General features: G+C 36.7%; 1 long non-coding RNA gene across 1 annotated transcript; it reads right to left on the reverse strand.

Moving 5' to 3' along the window:
- Positions 1–318: 318 nt before the first annotated feature.
- On the reverse strand, positions 319–2,481 carry LOC130472010 (uncharacterized). The gene is made up of 3 exons (XR_008932229.1): positions 2,053–2,481; positions 1,758–1,816; positions 319–640 (listed from the first exon to the last, which is right to left on the reverse strand). It is a non-coding gene; the product is annotated as an uncharacterized lncRNA (long non-coding RNA).
- Between the last annotated feature and the right edge of the window lie 4,500 nt (positions 2,482–6,981).

Raw genomic sequence — 6,981 nt, forward strand, 5'->3', positions numbered from 1 at the left:
TTTAAGGGATATCTTTTTGGAGTAACAAGTTATGGTCAACTATATGTTGCAATATCAAGGAGATTTTTTCTGAAAATTTGAGAAAGAATCTATACTATTATTAAATCTCGAAGGCAAATCATGTTACGCCGCCATGTGTCACATTTTCTAAACATGACAAGGTACCACATCAACAATGACATGGAGGATGTGCTTTTGATATATTGATACACAAAATGTTTTGTTAGGGTTCGAACATGGAATCAACAAGAAAAATAGTAGAAAGCTTACCATCTTAGATACTAGTCTTATATGCACGCGATGCGTGCGAGATTATGTATAAACTAAAATTATATGTTGGAAATATTAAAGAGTCAACAGTCTTATGATCCAGTTCTGAATATTTACAAAGTTCAAGATGAAAATGCAAACTCTTGATTATTTACAAAGTTAGTTGCCAATTATTTACAAAGTTATATCTGAGCACCTTCTGTACTTTCTCAGCTTTGGCATAATCCCATTCTGTAAGAGGTCCAGAGGTCCAGAGGTCCAGCAGGAAAGAGTGTGATTCAACAATGATATGTGGCATTGGGAGCTCATCAAAGAGCGCTCTGACATTGTTGCAACATACACTTTCTCCATGAGCACTCTCCCTTCTAATCTGGCAACCCAAGAAATCTAGTGATAAGTGATAGAATATGGCAATATTAAGTCAAAGAATATTTTTTAAATCAATTTAATATTCTGTAAATATCCTAAGATTAGGCTAGCATTAATTAGAATCAATTAGCATCAATTAGGATCAATTAGTCAAACTTAATTGATCATGTATATCCTAGGATTAGGCTGTATTTTGGTACATTACGCCACTCCATCAATGTGATCAACTACGGAATCAATTACTTTCAATAAGTAAACACTTTAACATGCAGAAAATATCAGCAAGGAATTAAGCTCTTTATACATAAGAAAGCTTAGAGACACATAAATACATGATTGTGACCAGTGATGAATTGATGATGGCATCAATAACTTCAATGGGCTAATAAGAATGAGTTCAGTCATGGAAATTATTAATCTTTCACACAAATCATACATATATCAGTTCGCTTTTCTTTTCAAAAGAAAATTTGTTCATCAAAATCAGAACCAATCAAACAAACCCAGATCAAAACTTCCAAATTCAAATCAAAATTACAATCCAAATTAACACTTGAACCTAATAAAATCAGAACCAAATCAAGCTCAAAAATCACCCAGCAACATGCAAAATCTCTTCTTTTTTCTCATTTTTTGCACACAAAGATTAGAAAGCAACAGGGGGAAAACCCTCTCGTGTATGAAAGATTAACTTACCTTACACAAATTACAACAAAAAACCCTAGTGTTTCAACTGTTGGTACTTCTTGCTTCTTTTTCTGATTTTTTGCGCACAAAGAATTATTGTACCCTCCAGAAAGTTTTTCAATTTAATTTTGTTGTTGGGGGTTTTCAGCAGAACAAAGATTCAATCTTTTTGGGGGTTCTAATTCAAAAAAAACAGAAAAAATAGTAATTCTCAAGAAAAAAAATAGTAACAAATAATTTAGTTCACAATGATGATACTTTTTGTGTTAAATCCCTTAGCCTCCCCTACCCAGATCATTCTTAAACAAAACACAATAGACATCTATGTCTTAACCAATTCAACAATTACGATGGGGTACTCTGTCTTTAACAAAAAGAAACTAAATTTAAACCTAAACAAACGAAACAATCCCAAATTTGACAAATTTTACCTTGAATCTATGGTATTGATCAACAGCTACATCCGCATCGCTAAAATCCAATATCCTCCCTTCAATTTAATAAAAAATAACAAATTAATCAATTGTGCTATATAATAATTCTAATTAATCAAAATTAAGAAATTAAAATACTACCCCTCAAACGAAAACAAAATAAAATACTACATAATGCTTCAATTTAATCAAAATCAACAAATTAATTAAGCAATTATATACATAATATCCTAATCGCTATAAAATTAACAAATTAATTAGTATTCGTACTAATAATTAAAAATAATAATACCTGGGAGTCTGGAGAAACTATCCCATATACTCTTCCCTCGATTTCCTTCATTCACAACTCCGTCAAACTGCAGATTTTTTCCTTCATTCGTGACGGCGGCGACGATTTCGAAGAGAGGGAAGCCTAATCACCATCAGATTAATCTCTCCGACGGAAACCACCTCCGAAACCTCGTGAGTTGATAAAATGAGTTGATAAGAATCAACAATTACGGTTTTGGAAATAAAAATGGAGGCAAATGAAGATTGAGGACGATGAAAGAGAAAAATGCTATGATTTACCTTGTGAGTTTATAAATTGATATCATGCAGAACACTGCGATCGGCCATAGCTAGGATTGAGATCGAAATCAATTAGTCCAGATTCGAAGAATTCGAGCAAGAAGAAAGAGAGGAGAGAGGGAGAGCTTTTTAACGAAACCCTAATCTGATGATAGAGGATGGGAGAGAAAATGGTTTGAAAGTTTTGGAATAAATGCCAGCTTCAATGAAATAAGCGGAAGAACGATGTAGGTTAGGGTATTTTCGTATTTTTGTGGGTGGACACGAAAAGTGTTGTTACCGAATCGCCCCTCCCCTCTTGGCTTATATAATAGAGATACTATAATTTATGTATCTGAACTCTATTTAAATATACTTAAGTGGGATAGGATTAGTGTACATATATTTATACTATTTTTCACATGATTAATGTTATTAATGTTCACCACATAGTGATTGCAAGAAAATTTAATTTTGTTACCATTATTAAAAATAGGTTTGAATAATTGCTGCATTTTTAATTTGTCTATTTTTCACATATAATAGAACATGTTTTTTCATTAATTAGTCAACAATTGTGCTAGCATATATGTATCATAGCATATATACAAAACATTTTTTAGATATTAGACATGATTTACGTACTACATACATTACATTCGCATCTAAATAAAATAAACAATCTAACTAATTGTCTGTTGGTTCAGTGGTGATTGAGGTTATACTTGGTAGGGAGGACCCCGTGTTCGATCCCCCGCAACAACAATTAGGAGGGGAATGTAACCTATCCACTCAGAACTCGCCCCGAATCGGGATTGGCCCTAAGGATGAACCGTGGTACACCAAAAAAAAAACGATTTTCAGATAGTTATTAAAAATGTCAAACTCGAATACACAACACATGTAAACAACGTAAATAAAACATTTCATGTATTATTCAACATTGTAAGTTTGTAAACGGGGCGTCGCCCGGGACACACACACTAGTTAGACTTGAAAACGGAACAAGAACCAACCTATAGCCTTCAAGGTTGCGATTAGCAGTTTTGTTTGACAGTTGTTGAGATGGATTCTAAGAAACTTTTGTGAATAGAGGCTATGGTAATTGCTTGGTTGGAGAAGATGAATGGGGTGGCGGTGGTTGGAAAACGTGATTATTGATGGCGGTGGAAACTAGAAAGTTTCCCACTTTTTTTTTTTTCTTTTTTTTTCTGTTTTAGATATTAGCCTGTACTACTCCTTAGTTTTTTTTTTTGGAAGGAGCGTAGATCCTTAGTTCCTTACTCCTAACCAACTTAATTACTCCTAATTTCCTTACATTTTTTTTTTATTAATAGATTTTACGTTTTTATCTTTTAACGAGTACAACTCTTTCCATTAGTCAGATGCAATTATCTAATCACAATTCAATATTTTAGTTATTTTTAATACTAACTTATTTACATATTTTATTAAATATTAAAAAAACGATTATATAGACTTATAATCAATATTGTTATAATCTCCGTGGTCATAGAGAATGGTGGGATATAAATACAATTAATTTATAATCTCCTTATATTTTGATGTAGATAACTAACTATGTTTCACCCTTTCTCTCATAATTAGAGAGATTATGGGCTATAATTACTTGGTGGTCGTTCAAACTTATTACATATAACTACAAGATACGACCAAACATGTTCACCTATTTCAAACTAATATCCGTTATTTACTTTTTAATGATCTTAAATACATAAATACTTTCTTCCACGTACTTCTTCCACTTTAGCTATTTTATAAAGTTTAGTGGTATAGAAAAATTATTTGTTACAAATTACGGAGTATATGTTTAAGGAGTACCTTCTAAATTATTTTGAATTACCGTGCGTGACACGGGTCCTAAACTAATTCCATCATATTTTTGGGTCTTTTGCTATGAATAACGTTTCTACAAAAGGTACGTCAATACATTGACGTGATATCTAGATTTATTTTTTATTTTTTATTTTTTATTTTTGACTTGATGCATGTCTAAGTTCACAATTTATCGGTACAAACCAAATTTACAAATCGGTTGTAGTATCTTACTCCCTGCGAATTTAAATTTTATTCCCATTTCTTTATTAGTGTCCCAAAATAATCTTACCATTTATTTTATTTCCTTTTTAATCTCTTCCTTGTAATTTTAACTTTGTAATTTTATTGGTTTAGGGTGAGTTTATCCCTAGTCTTGAAGGTAGTCTTGAGGTGAGTCTCAAGCCTAAATCTTGGGATAATGTGGTAAAAGACTACACCAAGTCTTGAAATGAGTTTGAAAATCCAAGACTCACTCAAGACTCACTTAAGACTAAATAGGTTCGGAGGGAGTACTAAATAGGTCCCGTGGACATGGATACTCAGAAAATTGACATTTAGGTTCGGAGGGAGTACTAAATAGGTCCCGTGGACATGGATATTCAGAAAATTGACGTTTGACCATCTTTTCTATAAAATATTTAACTGAAATATTTATCTCTTAAAGCTAATGTGTAATTAATCAATCTTGAACATACTTATTTAATCATCTAATATAAAATTTTCTACGTAAGCGTATTATATATTTATATGTTGAATACGACACTTTGACCAACATATTTGATATGCTTAATATGTTAAGTTGACCAAAATATTTTCTATAATTAATATGTCGATTTGACTAAAATATTACCAAAATCGCCTAATATTGTTGATGTGGGTAAAAATACCCCACCTACGTGGCTCCTTGTTCATATGACACGTGGCCCCTCCTAACTGGTCAGCCGCCTATTTGGCTGCCATCTAGGAGTTAGTGTAGGCTGATGAATGGTTGAGCCAAGTGTGCCAATTCCTTGTAAGGCCCATGACCCATAGGGAATGTTATGATAGTGACACATGTCATTATCTGGTAAACTAACCAATCATGAGAGATCACTCTAGGGTTTCCCCCCAAAAAGGGGAGACTATAAATATACCCAATTCCCTAGGAATTAATACAGAATTCTAGACAGAGAAACACCCTACGTACAATTTATAGTTAATGCTTTCTGTTCATTATCTACTTCTTCCTTAAAACCCGTGTCTTACTTAAGCATCGGAGGGAATATTCCTTCGGGAATATTCTTGTTTTGTAGGTACGCCGCCGACGTGGACTGGACTTGACACTACGTGGAACCTGATACCTCCTCGTCATCATCCAAAGGAAAAACTCCCACAACATTTGGCGCCGTCTGTGGGGAGGTAAGGTAACATGGTAGACGTCCAGCACTTCGGAGACGCGCCCATCAATCGAAACGAAATCGACGAAACCGCAATTAATGGTGATCGTCCTCCTCGAGGGAGGGGCGACAGAAGCAACTAGTCTGTGGGGCAGGACGGCCGTCTTGAACCCCCTCCTGAATCACAACCTGAGCAGGTCCAGGTGGAAGATGAGACGGGTCAGCCTTCATTTCCTCCAGGTGGTCACTTGAGGGCTGACGCCGACACAGTCATGGAGGAGAACCCAGATTTGTCGGTGTCTACTGGGCAGCTCAAAGACATCCTGGCCGGGTTTAAAGCGCAGATGGACACTCTCCAAGATGAGATCAAGACTATCCGTTCTCAGTCTCATGGGACGGGAATTCCATTCTTTAATGGACTCACTCGGTCTAATGTCTGGAGGCAAGACCAAGCCCGAAATGACGATCATGACAGACGCTTTGACAGAACAAGAACTTTTTTCCAACCTATGGCTCCGCGTCGGATCCTTCCAACTGCTCGGCCTGAACCTGGACCGTCCAGAAGAGTACCAATCATTCAGCTAGACAGGCCTCAAGAAACTGAGCTGTCAGATACAGGTTCCACCCCTATCATGCAAGATTCACCCCTTGCTGCTCCTTCGCGCCGTCTCACCAGGACCCATGTCAGTCGCGCGGACAGCGAGCGGCGTAGAACGTCCCAGGGTAGAAGGAAAGATCCTATATGCCATATTCAACAGGGGGTAGCGGGCCTCATCCTTGACTTCACCACTCCATTCTGTCCTAACATTATGAATGCTCCTAAGGAGTCTAAGGTGAAGCCACCAGCTATTGACGCCTATGATGGCACCTCTGATCCTGACGTACACCTCTTGGTTTATCGTCATCACATGTATGTCTAGGGGACCACTGATGCAACCTGGTGCAAATACTTCCCGTCCACTTTGAAAGGGGTCGCCTCGAAATGGTTTGAGAAGTTGCCCGCTGGGACGATCAACACTTATGCAGAGCTAGAAATGTTGTTTTCTGCAAGGTTCATGGCTTATAAAGAGGAAAAGAAGACGAGTATGCATTTGGGCCGAATACAGCAAGGGAAAGACGAATCGTTGCGAAGCTACGTGCGACGTTTCAATTTGGAGTCAGGACAAATTCCAGACCTACCTGATGGGGTGGCTTTTGATAACTTCTTTAGGGGGATTAAGAAAGGGTCCTTTAAATTCGAACCGGTAAAGAAAAGTGTGAGAACTATGGCCGATGCTCTGGAAGAGGCCGAGTCCTTTATTCATGCCACCGACATTTGTTCCGTCCCCAAGGAATCTAAGGGAATAGAGATTGCAGACTATCCTCGGCTCAAAGACAAGGCAGACAAGAAGACCAACCGTCCTAATGGGACGTGGGCCATTGAAAAGAAGGGATATCAGGCAAACACCTCCCAG

Source organism: Spinacia oleracea, chromosome 4, assembly GCF_020520425.1.
Source record: "Spinacia oleracea cultivar Varoflay chromosome 4, BTI_SOV_V1, whole genome shotgun sequence".
NCBI lineage: Eukaryota > Viridiplantae > Streptophyta > Magnoliopsida > Caryophyllales > Amaranthaceae > Spinacia > Spinacia oleracea.